Source organism: Camelus bactrianus, unplaced genomic scaffold, assembly GCF_048773025.1.
Source record: "Camelus bactrianus isolate YW-2024 breed Bactrian camel unplaced genomic scaffold, ASM4877302v1 HiC_scaffold_43, whole genome shotgun sequence".
NCBI lineage: Eukaryota > Metazoa > Chordata > Mammalia > Artiodactyla > Camelidae > Camelus > Camelus bactrianus.
Window position 1 is genome coordinate 6,984,224 of NW_027413959.1, and position 16,315 is coordinate 7,000,538.

Sequence of the window (16,315 nt, forward strand, 5' to 3'; positions counted from 1 at the left end):
GGGCCAAGAAATTTTTGGCATTTTAGAACTCAGAACTCTGACGGGTCCTTCAGACTTTGTCAAGAAATCTTAAATATCTGTTTCATAAATAGTAAGCCTTAGTGATTTGAGCAAGCAAATTCAGCCTACTAGAACTATTATTATACCTATATTATAATTAACTTTTAAAGTGAAGCTATGAGATCTCTAGCTTTTGTCTGTTTATAAACCTGCGTACACATTACAGATGTGAGATATTTATACAGCTAAAAAAAAAAAATCAAAGTCAAAGATCTCTGCTTAATTGACGTAAAAAATAAGAGCTTACAAATTAAGTATTTTTAAAATAAAAACTGAACAAATTGACTTTCAGCATCACGTGAACTGGAAAAATTCAATATTAAGATAATATTTGATATTGTTTAGTTTAAGTTTGTTCTAATTAATATAGACATCTTTAAAGTCATCAATATTAAGTATAATACCTTTACTGTACCTAGGTTTAATGAAAGTCAAATAAGATTCTGTTATATCTGGTGAAGATTTGTCAAGAAAAAAATAACAGTAATGTGGTGTGGTAAAATTTTAAGTAAATTAAATGCAAATGAGATGAGAGCTTTGGGTAAATTTTTAAAATATATTTTTAAAATGTATGCTTAACATAATCTCTAAATGTTTGGTATGTTTAAATTCTAGAGTTGTGCTAAATTAAGTTAAATGATAGGATTTTATTTAATAGCTATGCCATTTTCAGATAAAATAAGATTGAAATATGAATTACTTAACATTTAACTTACTCTTACAGAGAAACTAAAGGTGTTTAGATATATTAATAAATGGTTGGTGCCACCCTGAAATAGACTCTATTTTTAAGGGAATGATCTCAGTATCCTAGGAAAGTAAGATAAATGTGTAAAGGAAGATATAAGAATGGAATTATATTTTGTTAATGAAAAATAGTGACTTTGTCCTGAAGCTGGTTATTTCTGAATGGAAGAGAAAATAAGGGACACACTAATATGAGACTAGAAAGCTGTGGAAGGCTTGTGGAAGAGGTACCCTAAAGAAAGAGTTTCGTACGTTGTCGGAATTGGCTAAATTTAGAATCAACTTGGGCAAAGTAAATGAATCTTAGAAGTAAGTTGGTACAAGACTAGATTTGGTTTTCTCGCTGTTAAGAGGAAACATGTTTTTTGAAATGTTAATCCACCTTCAGCAACAGATTGTAAACCTTCTTATACCACTTAACTGATCTGTTCTGCCTTTACCTTTGACGTATTTTCTTGTTAATGAATAAGTACTGCTTTACAGTGACCTATATGTTTATCTGACCAAGTGTTCTGAAATCTTTTAAAAAGATCCCCAGATATCAATTTCTAATTAAAGTTCTTTTAATCTCCAGTTAAGTTTGGGAAGTTACAGATGGCCCCTGAAACATCCCAAAGAGAGATTTTAAAAGAGTAAGTTTCAATTGGCGTGTTAAATAACATGATATTGTCAAATGAATAATAAATCTTCTAAGGTTATATTGTATGAGAAAATATTATTAATATAGATATTGTAGAAATTATATGGACTCCCTAAAATTCTGGTATATCTGAAATGTTACCAGTGATAATTCTGGGTATAGTGACCAGGTTTCTTTATCGATTATAGTGTAACGGTGTTTAACCATGATTTTAAATCTTTTGTCATTTATAGACAGTTAATGGTTGTCTTCTGATGGTTTTGCAAAATGCTTGCTCTTCAAGGAGATTTACTGATTTCTAATAAATTTCAAACTATAGCAGTGAACTAAACTGGGTAAGAAATTTTAAATTTCCAATGAAAACTGTGATTAAAAGAATTAGTTACATGGGACTGAGTAAACTGGTGAATATGTTTATAAATTTTGATTTTGTTTAAAATACTACTGGCTTTTAACCTGTTTCCCAGACATAAAGAATCTCTTCTCTTTAAGCTAGCTATGATTCACAGCAATTTGATAAATTATACCTATGTAATCAGACTTGGAACAGTTATCTTTTCTCTCTATCTGATCCCTCAATAGACTAAAAACTCTTAGGTCCCCAGTGGCTCTATCAGACAAATGAGGAAGATCATCTCCTAACAAATATAGGAATCTAAAGGTATTTTAAGGATTTTAAAGAGAAAAGAATTTACCTAAATCTGTAAGGCAGAAATCCATGACAAGCCGTTGACGGGGCTTTCCAGGCCTTAGCAAATCTTATTAACATTCTACCCTGAGACTCCTTATTAAAAGTTCCAACACAGCCAATTTAAAAAAGCCTATATGATCAAATAATCAGACTTGACTTGTAAAGAAATTAATCTTGATTTGGCTTTGAGAAAAATGAGGGTAATTTTAGAGAGAAAAAATCTATATTTTACTGGATATTAAGTTCTAGTTTTGTTAATTGAGGTCTATATTTACTAAGACACTTCCCAGATCATTCCTTGCTTTTATGTCATATTGCTGTACAGTTTAATTTAATTATGAAAAGGATACTCTAGGTTTGTTTCCGAAGCTCAGTAATCTATCCTTGTGTAAATTTCCAATGCTCCATGACCTAAGCCAGGGGATTATACATACTGGAACATGCATGACTTAAAGAACTGTCTCCAACCTGAATGGAAAGACCATTTATCAAGTACTCTTAACTAGACCATACACACAAAAGCTGAAGGAAACGGAATTTCGGATTCATTTCCTGTCAGAAACAGCCCCTTCAGTGCACTGGCCTATAGAGCACTTGCTCACCTGAAAACAATGCCAAAATGGTGAAAAAGCTACCAGGCCAGGATGAGAAGAAGACGACATCTGAGCTCGACAGCTGACCCAAGACAACGGACCAGGCTTGTATACCAATTACTTTGACAATTTCTCCTACCTTTGATTATGAACTACTCCAATTGTTAAGTTTATGGTAAATTACCTATGTCTAGTACTTCTGTGTTACCTTGGTGGGTTTCCCTACTCCAAGGCTCTAACTAGATAGCCCTCAGAAACGTTATTCTAAAAATAATTTATAGTTCTCTTTAGGCCACTGTTGATCTTACAACGTGGGAGAACTCACCTGGCCAATTAATACCTGCTCGGAGCCTGACCATAAATATGAACTTTCTCATAAGATCACTCAAACTCAATCAGAAATACAAGCAAAATTTTAACCCAAATATACAACTTCTCTACTATTAAATTCTTACTCGTTACTTAAAAACGTTACTAGCTATATTAGTTATATGATCTCTATTTTATTAAATTGTTGTCTGTTACATTTCCCAACGTGTAACTAGGCCTACAAGATTGATGATGGCTAAACATCCTGAATAAATAGATAAAATTTTTAACCCTGCATAAAATAAATGTAATAGTGTGATTCTAGGTATAGGAATGAGCAACGAAGGGCAAACATTTCCTGGATCATAATAGACTAGTAAGACAGGCGATCCAGAAAACTTTTAGTATCAACAGGCCCTGATAAAAAAACCTAACACCTTGAATGGCAGCTCAGAAAATTCTTCACCTGAAATAGGAATGAGCCATCCTAGCACCGTGGGACAAAATTGGTCATGAAATGTCTCTCAAAATATAGGTCGAATTTAGGACCAAGGGGGAGCACTGTGAATGAAAATACTACAATGTGAGTGAAAATACTACAACCATGTCAGTAAACAAAGAATGCTGAGACCAAGCCCTCAGCAGCTGCTGCCACACCCCAGCGAGGATATGCCTGAAACCCAGCCTTTCAGCCACTCACAGTGGTGCCCTCTGAGCAGACTCAGAATAAGAAAGGACAGGATACTGTCCCTAGATAGCTAGGTGCTTGCCAAAGGAATGAATTCAATAACCCATATGTTTGCTTCATCCCATACATAGAAAAGCACTAAATACTTGAACTTGAGATATCTGGCTTTCTTTAGATAACAAGCAATCTTTTATTGTTCCAAGTACCTGGTCTTTGTTGTAAAGCTCCTATTTATCCAAGCTCCTCCCCTACCTCTTGGGAGCAGTCCCTCAGAGATCTGAGAGGCTGTCATTCAGGCTCGAGGCCTCCCGCCAAATAAAACATAACTCTTAAATTTTAGGCTGAACGATTATTTCAATGAAGTCCCAGAATAGACACAACTCATCAATTCTGTAATGGAACACACTGAGTCAGGAACCAAAAGCATGTTCTAGTCCCGAAAAACTACGGTTTCCTCTTTCTTCCTGTCATTATACAATCCCACCAGAACTCATTAATTTGCTGTCTGCACGCTTGGCAACCAAACTCAGAGAAGATTCAACGTAACAGAGCTCCATGCTGGGAAGAACCCCCCGCAGAAGCACAGCGGTTGGCCTGCCCTCCCGCATGCTCTGCTGACCCCTAGTGTCCTCCGTGGAGACCAGGCCAACAGAACTGCTCCAAACAGCTACAAAGTCCCACAGATTAAATAAAAGCATTTTATTTTATACTATATGTTATGTATATACTCATCTCTGAAAACAGCTTTGCCAGAAGCCCAAATCTTCAACATTAATCTGCAAAGGCAAATCCGGTCCCCAAGGGAAAACAAGTTTTAAGATGATGCTATGGCCTCCAAAGTCCTCTTCAGGACCATCAACCAAACTGCCTGCAGGCCTGCAGCTGCAGGCGGCTACATGTCTGCTTTTAAAGCAACCCCTTCCTGCCCTCGGGCACTACAATGTCCCTCTACGCCCTCCCTTCTCAGGGTAAGAGCAGCTGCTGCAGAACCTTGCAGGGCAGCACTGACAGGACTGGACTAAAGGATCAGAGCTAAACTAAGCCTTCTGATGACACGAGCTGTGTCACTTTACAGATGAAGATATATATAGAGGGTTGGGGTGATATTGCTCAAAGTCACACAGCTAATAAGTGGCAAAGTCCATACCTCTGGTCCTCCCTCTGGCGAGATGCCCCAGCTGGGACGCCCACAGGGTTCTCTCGTGCCTGCCTGACCAGTCCTTTACTGTCACTCATAACCCACAACACGGTCTGACCCTAGCCTGCTTTTTCAGCATCTTTTCCTTCCAATCTTGCAGGAACAAGGCTGCTTGGGCCACTTTATGACTTCTGGCTTCCCAAAACCTCCATGCTCAGGCTGGTCTTGCCTGTGCATCCTTCCCCCTGCTCAGAGGCACTTCTTCCCCTGCAGGAGGACTTTTCCACTCTCCACAGGGACACCCCCTCAGGGGAGCCCTCTTCTTGCCCTCAGAAAGGCAGGTGTCCCAGGCCACATCCCGAGCTGCCCCATTAGGTCTGCGGGTGCTCAGGTCTGCTAGTCAGACCAGCAGCCTCAGAGCCAGGAATTATGCCCGGGTCACCCTGCAAACCTACTGCCCGCCTCACAGCCCCCAGCCAGCAGGCCACCTGGAAGTCACAGCAAGTGCCCCACCCAATCCAGAAGTCTCTTCATTTGCCAGCACCGCTGATGACTTGTCTCCAACCTTTGGTCAGTTTTGCAAAAAAGAGCACCTTCCACAGTGAACAGGGGGTTTTCGCTTCTGCTCCCATCCTTACTGCAAATGTCAAGGGAAACCAAAAGGCCTTTTCTCAACACTTTTCTGATGACACCCTTCCACCCACTATACTCATATGCTCAAGAAAATTGGGTCCACGTGATTTTGTTTCCCTTACACTAAGTGGCTCAAAACACTTTGTGATTTTTTTTTTCCTTTTTTGAGGGTATTTGTACTCAGTTTCTCGGCTTTAATCTGTTTTCGTCTCTCTCTTCAGTATCCCAAGCAGTTACCACTTCTTAGCCCCTTCAGCAGCCTCCCTCCCAACATCTAGTCTAGGAAATCAGCTGTGATGAGGGGCCTGGAGGCAGTCACAGAAGAAGTAACTAAGGGACAGAGAGGCGACATAGTTTGCCCAAGGTGATCAGCCTCAACCCCCAACAGTGTGTTTCACGTCCCTCTGTTTAACTCTTATGCTAAACAAGCTAACTTTTTGTAGATTATGGTTATAAACAGATGAGGTATCAAAATACATACAAGGACACACATCAACTCTAAGATGTTCATTAACTTCACTATTTTGTTTCTATTTTTTTATTTCTATTAAAAAATAATTAAGAACCTCTGCAGTCAATATAGAAAAATGTTACTGGGTTTTAATCCAGAATATAGAGGTGTTGTGTGTCATTACTCATACTTATTTGTATGTTCACAAGACAAAATGATTTGAAGGTCTCTCTCCCCTCCTCCTACTCAGTACCTGCTCTCACCAGATCTCCCAGTCCACACATCTAACAGCCTTTCACTTCACCCACAGCTGAACTCATCAGTTTTCCCCCAGAGCTCCCTCTGCAGCTTTCCCTCCTCAGAGCACAGCAGGACCATCACTTACCTCATTAATCCACCCAGAAACCTGGGCCTTCCTCCATCCTACCTTCACAGACAGCATTCATCCTTTCATTTTTACCATCTAAACATGCCTTCAATCTGTTCGCTTTTACACACTGACCGTCCCACCGCTCAAGTGGAAGCCACCAACACTGCACACCTGGACTCACGAGTCTCCCAAGTGTCCCCACAGCCGCTCTCACGTACTTGAGACAAAAGGGATTGTGTCACTCCCGCGGTTTTAGGACTCTTTTCAAACCCACTCTTCTTAGAAGAAACTCCCAGTTCTTCACCTGATAAAGATCTTTGCCATCAAATTGTCAGCTCAGGGAGGGCAGGACAAGCCCTCTCCCCTCGGCCCCTCCCTCTGGCAGAGCATCAGGTTGGGAGGACCTGCTGAGCTACACCAGCCTGTATTCTAACCCTGGTCTTGAGTTCTTAGCAAACTGCTTCACTTATCCATACAAACCCAAGGTAGATTAGAAAGATTTTAGATGTTGAGCTAGACTATTGATTTGGGGATTTTGCACTAGCAACCTGCAAGTACATGTTCTAATGATTCTGTCTTCTTAAAACCACACCCAGATTTAAGGAGTATTTGTGGAATGTCTTCGGAGTAAAAGGGACTGTACTTTAACAGACTATATGTTTTATAACATGAACAACCCTGACAGGGTCACAAATGGAACCACCTCACAAGTGACAGAAGACAGGTGAGAGGCACAAAGCAACAGGTCACAGAGATGGTAAGAGCAAAGTTGTTTCTCCAACCCCCAAAAAATTTTTTGAAAGAACCGAAAACTCTGAATTTTGAAAGTAAAACACTATCATATAAAGAAATAAAATAAATAATCCTCTTCATCAGTGTTTCAAGATCTGACTGCAGAATTTTTAGCATGCCATACTGAATCCTAGCACAGAAAAATCAGATGGACTAGTGGTGAGTAAGTTCCAGGGAAACGGCAGCAATTCCTCCACTTGTAAGAGGACACACACTCAATTGTCGAAGGTGATTTTAAACCACATTCTGGAGAAATTCAGAAGATTCAGGCACCGATTCTAGATGGTGATGACACGGAAGGACGGGTTGGATGCATGCTTCTAACTGAGTCACCGGCATTCTTACACTGCAGGGGGAAACGGAGGCTCTCAGTTATGAGCAGAGATGTTCCTGTCATGTCTCCCAGGCCGTGCCTCGGGGACTCAGTGTCCTGCAGCAGCCTGGCCCCAGACGAGGACCCGCAGCGTGGCCCACTCAACCAGGAGGGGCACTGTGCTTGAGAAAGCCCATCCCCGATGGGAGAAAGAGGGGCTGGTGGGGTTGTGTGTACCTATAAATGATCATAGAAATACACCTGCATACATTCATTTGATACAATTAATATTAGCAGGCTATTTAACAAAATTTCAATTGTCAGTGTTAATTTTACCATTCCTTTCCTCTTGTCCCCTGCACTCTGAGACAGGCTTAGGCTCTCTCACACCTGCAGCTCTGATGCAATAGTTGTGAAGTCATTTTACTTTGCTGCAAGTGTCCTCGCTCCCCGTGTCGCTGTGACTGTCGTCTCTTAACAGAGTCAGATGTCTTCCTGGATCTCTCCCTGAGTTCCTTGCTCCTGCTTCTCAGATCCTGAGATAAAGAACAGGTGAAGACACATGACTAGAAAAGGCACTGTGGACTTGACCAAGTCCTCAGTGACCCCCTAGGTGAGTGCTGCCCACACCTTACCTTCGATTCTCAACGTTCTGCCCAGGGTGACATCCAGACAGGAAAGAGTCTTGGGCCCAATTAAAAGCTGTGAGGCTTGGGTGCAGGGAAAGGTGCAGGAGCTGGTTCTGGAGCCGGGCCCCTCCCCACCTCTGCTACTCTCTCTACCGAGGCCCTGCCCCCAAGCCCCCAGGCTCCCTGATCTTCTGTCCTTCTCTTCTACACTACTCCAAGCCCTTTTCCCCTTCCTTTATTCCCTGATTATCCCCAGCTGGAGTGATTTTTTCATCACAGCATCTAAAAAAAATTTCCTACAGCTGAAAAAGAAGTCTCCAGAGGTCAATGCCCACATGGTGGTTCCTGAAGAGAGCCCCTGGTTAGGGTGACTCTCACCAACACTCACAGGGCATCAGACATGTTGCAGGGTCGACCACCCCCAACAAGAATTTGCTGTGACCCCTATGCCCGCACAGCATCCCTGTTCACAAAACTGTAGTTGGGCCACTTATCCGTTATTAAGAAGCAAAAGTAAAAAAATTGCTCATGTTTCTTACTAAAATTATCTATGAGGTGGAAAAAGAAATTGTAATAGAAAAGAACAAATTTGACTCCATGTTAGATGTTTTCGTTTGTCTTTAAACCTGTACCCTGTTTTCTAGGCTAAGACTTGTTATCTCTGCACCTTTTGTAAAAGAAAGTTGCCTTTAGCCTGAAATATCCAGAAGGGCCTATTTTGCGGGCTCTGATCTTTAAGGATGTTAGCTCTTCTACACTTATGTAGAGATGGCAAGTTGCAAAATAAAGAATAAACTTTGTTTTTTTGAGGTTTTACAGGGGTGCCATGATTTGACCCACATGGACAGCTGCAAGAACAAAGGATTCCAAGGAAATCAATTCGTACAGCAAGAAGTTTGCAACAACCAACCACACCCCCGCCCCTTTTTAGTAAAAAAGGAGACTGAATTCTGACTTGGGGAAGAGGGTTCTCCAGGATATCAGTATGCCATCTTCTGGGTCTGCCAGCTTTTCAAATAAAGTCACTATTCCTTGCTCTAACACCTCATCTCCCGATTTACTGGCCTGTCATTCAGGAAGCAGAACTAGTTTTGACGTGGTAACTAAATGACTTCATTGGAGGTAGTATGTCTCCACTGTTTCCTCATTTCCTATATGTCACAACCTATCAATTTTATATGCTGTTTAACAACACAACCAAAAAACCTTTGTTAGGGAATTGATTCTATGGAAAGAAAGTTATTTCTACTCCTTCAAACCTTTTTTTTTCTTTTCTATTTTATTTTGTTTTGCTTATTGAAAAGAAAATAAAAGTGAAATCATTTTATTTCACGTATTTTTGTTACAACTACATATTTTAAATTCTACAGAAAGATTTAAATTGCATTATAAATTTGTTCATATATTAATATAAAGATATATACACAATCAATGCGGATTAGGAAAGGAATGGATATTTACTAAAAATCCACTGCACATCCAGTCTTTTACAAGCATATCCTGGAATATAATAAGCTCTAGAATCCAGGGGTCCCCCACCCCCTTTCTCCCTGCCGAGTGCCTTAGTAATCCACAACCAAGGCACCATCATAGAGCCACGCGATATGTATTTTAGGTATAAATGAGGAAATTAACTCATTCAACTCTAAATCAAAAACCTTAAAATAAATACTTAACTTATTTACAAACAAAGAAAATTGAACACAATTAAGTACAGTTTCTTCCCCAAGGTCACTAAGCTAATAACTGGTAAAGGCAAGATTTGAGCTCATCTGCCTGATTCTAAACACTAAGGTGGAAAACACATTTGATTGTGGAGGGTCCAGCAGCAAAGCCTATCACCCTATCTTTATTCAGATCTAGCCTTAGACAGCCTGAGACAGCACCCCATTCCTATGGAACTCGAGGATAACACAAAGGATTTTATATCCAGTAGTTTCTTAGGTCTCATTTATATAAAGTGTCAGCAGGTCAGCAGAAAAAACTCTGGGAAATATGAGTGGGTCCAGAGCTTTTTGCTGATTAGTAACTTTATTTATCAGAACAGCGTGACCTTCCCATGAGAGGCCACAAGGACCTTAACTAAAGGCAGGTGAGCAATGAAAACTAGCAAGACCCTGGAACTCAAGCAAGAAGGATCACTGCCATCCCCCACCAAGTTGCCTCTTCACCCTCGTGGGCACGATGGCAGAAGATCCAGGTTCTTGTCCAAGTTACACTATCATGGATTCTCACCCATAAACAGATACGACTCTATGCTGTCTTAAGTCCTTCCCAACTCAAATATGATGACACCAATATCTGAGCAGAATGTCTATGTCTCCACTTCCTCTCTTCTGTTAGGAGAATAATTCTATGGCCACAAAGCAGAAATCCAACTAAAAACACCATGCATGAAGCCAGGTGAAAGTCTGCGTAAGACACTTTGCTCTCACGGACAGTGAATGAAAACTCAGAATAAGTGGTTCTTCTTCCTCTGTAAGTGGGAGGTAGCCTGATTGTGTGTGTGTGTGTGTGTGTGTGTGTGTGTGTGTGTGCGTGCGCGCGCGTGTGCGTAAATCAAATACAATGAATTCTGGGATGTGTACAGATTTTTTTATGTTACTGTCATTTCATGAGGATGAGACAACCTTTAAAGTAATTTGAATCTAGTGTTCTGAGATATTCTCAGGTTCTTTTGGTGGAGGAGGGGAAAGGGGAAATGAAAGGAGGAAAGAAGTAAATGAAGCAAAGGAGTAAGAATACTGCTAGCGAAAGGCAAGACATTAATTTTGTTCCTACTTGCATCACACACAAATTAGGGACTGGCTTTCCCCAGGTGTGTTGTCGAACACTGAGTTGCAGAAGAGGCAACAGCCCATTTCTCACTGAACTTGTGACAGTACGTGGCATCTTATAGACACAAATCATTTACCCTGATCAAACACTCTAGCAGCAGGCCGTAATTCTCCTATTTTGAGACACAAGAAAACAGGAGTTCAAAGCGGATATATAACTTGACAAAAGTCAGAGGACCATTAAACAAGAGAGGATGAATTCAAACTCAGATCTGAATGCAGAGTCTGCTCTTCTCACTCCCAGGACTGGAAAATCCTTAACACACAGGCTCCCCAGCTCCCCTGCAGTGATCCTGGCGCCAAGCATTTCCCATGTTAATGGTCGCCAGTTCTCACAGTCACAGCGCTCTGTGCAGCCAATGGCCTCCATCGGACCTTGATCATCTACCTGTCACGCCCAACAGGCTTCTCCACAAAGGCAGGAATGCTGGCTTTCAAGTGCATAAAAAGCCATCCCTGGTCTAACCTGGGCTCTTCGGAGGCCTCTCCAGCCTAAAGGCAGCCATGAAAATGCTCACAGTTTGTACATGAGCCACACTACCTCTCTCCATCAGTCTCCCCAAATACACTACTTAGCTACGACCACTTTGATAATCTTGGAAACAAATTTTGAAAAACAGAAAAGAAAGGATTCTGGAACAAGTATTTAATACTTACAATTTTAAATGACAAGTTACAAAGTGAGTATTGACAATCCGAATCTGCCTTCCTAGGTGTCAATTTGAAGAGTTAAAAAATATAATTGCAAAAAATTCTCACTTACAAAATTAAGTAAAACATAAACAATAATCTGGGCTAAACTCAAAAATAATGCCCATGTTGTACATGGAGAAAAATACAGGACTATACTGAGGGGTAAATTAAGAGATGTGAATGTAGAGACATCAACATATTGCATGGAGGAAAGCAGCTTTGTAAAATGAATGCTCTTTTAAAGATAATTCAAAACTTACTAAAAAATCCTATGAAAACCCTTATCTGTTTTTATTCTTTAACTTGAACAAAGTATTTTAGAATTCTTCAGGAATAATAAAGTCATAAAACTAGCCAAGAAAAATTGGGATGGAAGAAAAGAATCAAAAAAAAAATCACACTGTCAGATATTAAATAAATTTTTACAGTATGTAAGTTATGGTGCTGGAGTAATAAAGTAAGATTGACAGAAATAAACCATGAGCTCAAAAAGAGACTTTAGTGTACATAAGTATTTTGTGCATGTGGGATTTCAAATCAAAGAGCAAAGTATGAATTCAATAATTGTCCTGGGAAAATCAGAGAATCACCTGGAAAGAACAAATTCTATTCCTGTCATAATAACCAAAGAAAAATTACAGATAGTGATGTAAATATTAAAAAGTACTAATAACAGCAAATGCAACTCTTTGCTCATATTAATTCAACTTCTCCTCACTATAACAAGTACTATTATCATCTCCATCTTAGAGATTAAAAAACCTACAGAAGAGATTTGTAGCATTATAAGAAAGTATTTCTAAAATAATACCAAAAATAAAACCCAAAAAGAAGACATTTACTATCTTAAGTATATTTTGGGCCACAACAAAAGTAAACCTACTGAATAAAATGAAAGGCAAGAAATGACAAGTAAAAACTGCGTGATACATATTGATGAAGTCAAGGGGTTAATGTTCATAACATACAAAGAGCTGTCACAAAGCAACAAGAAGCTCCCTCACTTAACTGTGTGCGAAGGACAAAAGGGATCATTCATGTTTTAAAAGTCAGATGGCTAATAAGTGAAAAATGCTGAATACCTCATTGGTCATCAAATGCAAACTAAAACAATGAAAAAGCACTTTTGCTCATCATATTGGCAAATATTTTTAAAAGTTGTTCTAGCTAGTGTCCATCTGTGAGAGAACAAACTGTGAGCAACGTGTTTGGGGGACGACATGTCAATGGATATGTAAACTCTGATAAACGTGTGTACACACAGATTCAACTCCCCTTCTAGGAATCGTTTCGTTTAGAAAAAAATCAGTTCAAAAAGATTTACTCATCAGAGCATTTACACAGCACTTTTTACAATGGTGGGAAGAAAAGCTGAAGTGAAATCATATCCAGCGATAGAGAATTGGTTACATAAGTTATTCTACATCTTTTCATTCCCCGCAGGAGAAGGAATTTCTAGAGTCACTTGAAAGGAGCCTGTGATGTATGTAATTGTCACATCCAGGGACTAAATTCCCAGAAACCTTAACTAAAGGAATACTCATACAAGATCACAGGAATGTTTGTACAAGAAGGACGCCAGTCAAACACCCTTTCTGACAGTGGAAAATGGAGAAAACTTAAGTATCCACCATCAAGACAATGATGCGGTAAATCAAGGCGAGCTGTGGGCACTAAGGGGCAGGCGTTTTGGCGTGGTCCAAGGCCTTGTCCACAGTACTCTCCCACCAAAGGTGTCCTTACACAAGAGACCAAATCTACTGCACATCAGGAGACCCCTCTACTCTATCTGAAAGGACCGGGTGAGTCTGGAGTGGGAGGACGTCTATGATATACACCTCAGTGAATAAACCGAGCTGCACAAAACATATAGTGTGGCCTTATTTTTCAATACAGCATATATACACACACATATACATAGATTTCTCATATACATGTATGTATGTATGTGTATATATATATGACAGGCATAAAGGTCATAAAATATATACACCACATTGTCAGCAGTTTTTACTCTCAGGAAAAAAAGGGGAAGGGATGTAGGGGCCTTTCGGTACCACCACAGTTCTCTTTTCAGTATTTCAGTTAAATATACTTGGAATTTAAAAGTTTATTTAAGTCCGAAGTAAAATGGACGATGCCTCCACAAGACAGAATGCTATACTGGTCATTAAAAATCATGCCAGGGGAGAGAGAATACAGTAGAAAAACGTGTAATAAGCCGAATGGAAAATGGATGTCTCCACACAGTAAACAGGCACAGAGTGCTCGCTGGTTTTTATGACAGATGTAATACACACTGATGAAAAGAACAGAAAATAGATGTTAAAGTGTTAATTATTATCTCTGAGTAGTGGGACCAGGATAGACACTTTTGTCCCTTTTTTCAGACTTATTATATTAAATACACATTATTTTTCATCTGAAAAAAGCATTTTTAGATGTCTAGTACCACACATTGAAAAAATTACACTAGTACTTACAGAAATAACTAGGAGACACGGCAGCAGCGTCACAAAGTGTAGAACGGGCAATCCTGAATAACACCGCGCAGTTACATAAGGACCCACAAAGTAAGAGCACCTGCTGTCTTAGGGCGTAGCCCCCTTCTATTTGTCAGTTGTGTCTTCAGGGCTGAGGCAGTTCTGAGCACGGCCAGTGTCAGTGCTGGTGTCTGGATGGATGCCACTGGAGGTGAGGGCACCTGCAAGCCGAGAGGAAGAACAGAAATCATCCTCTGCTTTTTCTGTCTTGTTTCCTTGTTACTTTTGAAGAGAGGTGTAAATAAGATAAACTAAATCTTCCCTATTAAAATTTCAGTAATGAAACCGTTTTTAAAGGGTTCACAACTTATATTCTGCCTATAACTGTCTTTTCAACAAAGCATCATATTTCTTAAGTGTTAATTAACTCAGTTAATTAACTACCTGTTGAAACCTATTAAAGAACATGAAATGCACTATGTAAAATCACCACGCCTGCAGTGACTGGCACATCTGTCTTGATAGCAGTGCAGTCAGCCCCCACCATCCCGTGGCCCTGAGCTCCTTATGCTGCTAAGAGAGCACGCTGCCACCTCAGATGGAGAGAAACGGTGAAAGCGTTTTCTGAAATCTACAGCACTGACAAAACATAACTGACAAATCCCAGGCTCCTTTGAGGCTGTCATTTTCTGTTTCTGGCCTACACCCGTCAATGAGCAGAACCACCCCATTCCCGAGCCATGGGACTCACGTGGGAAGCAGTTTTGGAGAAATTTCCAGGTATAGAATGTAACCAACTATACATAGAACTCTGAAAAAAGAAAAGATGCAATACTCTGATTTTGGAAGAAACTCAAAATATTCTCCTAAGCCTTAGTAGCTGGAAAGGCTGGGCATCTCCTAAGCCACTTATTTATTTCACAGCCAGTGAGCATCTCCCACAAACCCTGTTTCCCTGTGTCTGCTGGGAGCCTCAGGCACACTGTTGCTGTCGATCTTATAAGTCACAGGCCTGAGGCGTGTGTCTCACGCCTGCAACTCTCACACAGGCTCGCCTCCTAGCCTCACTGTCTGAACTTGGCCCCATTTTCTCACCTGTTTATTTGGTATCTGTTCTTCTGTAAGCTGCCTGAAATGCTTTTTGGAACAAGTCAGAAGAATCAGTGGGTACAGAAATGGACAGATGGACAGGTGAGAGTTGGGGAGACAGAGTGACTCCAAGAAAAGGGGAACAAAGAAAATTTCCTTTGCAGAACCCTCTTCTAGTCAGGGAAGAAAACCACCACGGAGAAGTGTGAAGAGGCAGGTGGCTTAGGACGGTTTCCTGGATTCCATGAAAAGTCACACCAAGAGATGAGAGGGTAGAACTATAAATAATAAAAGAAAAAAGCATGCATGCTTGAAAAATATATCTACAATATGTACTTTCTAAAGAATAGATTCAAATCAGCACGGCCCAATAACACAATCCTTGGGTATTTACAGAAGTGAGAATCCCATCTCCAAACCACAAGGCATCCCTTCGGAGCACTAAGAGTCTACACGGGACGGTCATAAAGCTGTCATCGCAAAAGCGATGCTATCCTGCCCTTACGAGGAATGAGCAGCTGTGCTCGGGCTGCCCACGCGCGCCATTTACACCCCACAGCACCTCTACGGGAGAGGGACGCCTAGCGAGCCCCATCTCTGCAGGACAGAAAACAAGTCCGGGAGAGGCTAAGCCGACCTACCAGTTCTCCATCTCACAGGACTGGTCACTCCAGGGCAGGACTCGAACTCGGACCCACGTTTGTAACCGCAGTACTACCGTGATTTGTGTGCTTTTTGTGTGTATAATACATTTGTTTCCGGCATGAAAGGATATTTAACAAATGTTCGGTTGTCTTGTCTATCTCATTAGCTCACAATCTTTATATTTTTGAATTGTACTCTTTTCCCCTGGAGAAAGGAACGGAAAGAGCGGGGGTCAGAATGAGATGGGGCTCCATTCTTTATCTGTTACCTCATCTCTTCCAGTCCCCAACCAGGGAGAAGGAGCAAATGTTCTCTTCATCTTTAAAGAGAGAGCTCCACTGATGGTGACTTACTCAACTCCAAAACCATGTCTGGGGGAAGGGCACAGACAGCAACCAGAGAAGTATCACCCGTAGGAAGGAGAAAAGAGCTCAGGGTGTCAGCCTGATTTAATTTCAATGGATAATATAATACCACAGACTAAAAATACTAGCATGCAGTGAATTTGCTATTT

General features: G+C 40.6%; 1 long non-coding RNA gene across 1 annotated transcript in view; it reads right to left on the reverse strand.

Annotated features, from left to right (window-relative positions):
* Positions 1-16,315, reverse strand: part of LOC141576885 (uncharacterized) — a 118,241-nt gene that overhangs the window by 18,162 nt on the left and 83,764 nt on the right. Inside the window, exons 10-13 of the long non-coding RNA XR_012505311.1 lie at positions 15,798-16,005; positions 14,819-14,878; positions 14,068-14,288; positions 7,762-7,961 (exon numbers count right to left, since the gene is read on the reverse strand). This is a non-coding gene — a long non-coding RNA (uncharacterized LOC141576885). The remainder of the gene's footprint in view (positions 1-7,761; positions 7,962-14,067; positions 14,289-14,818; positions 14,879-15,797; positions 16,006-16,315) is intronic.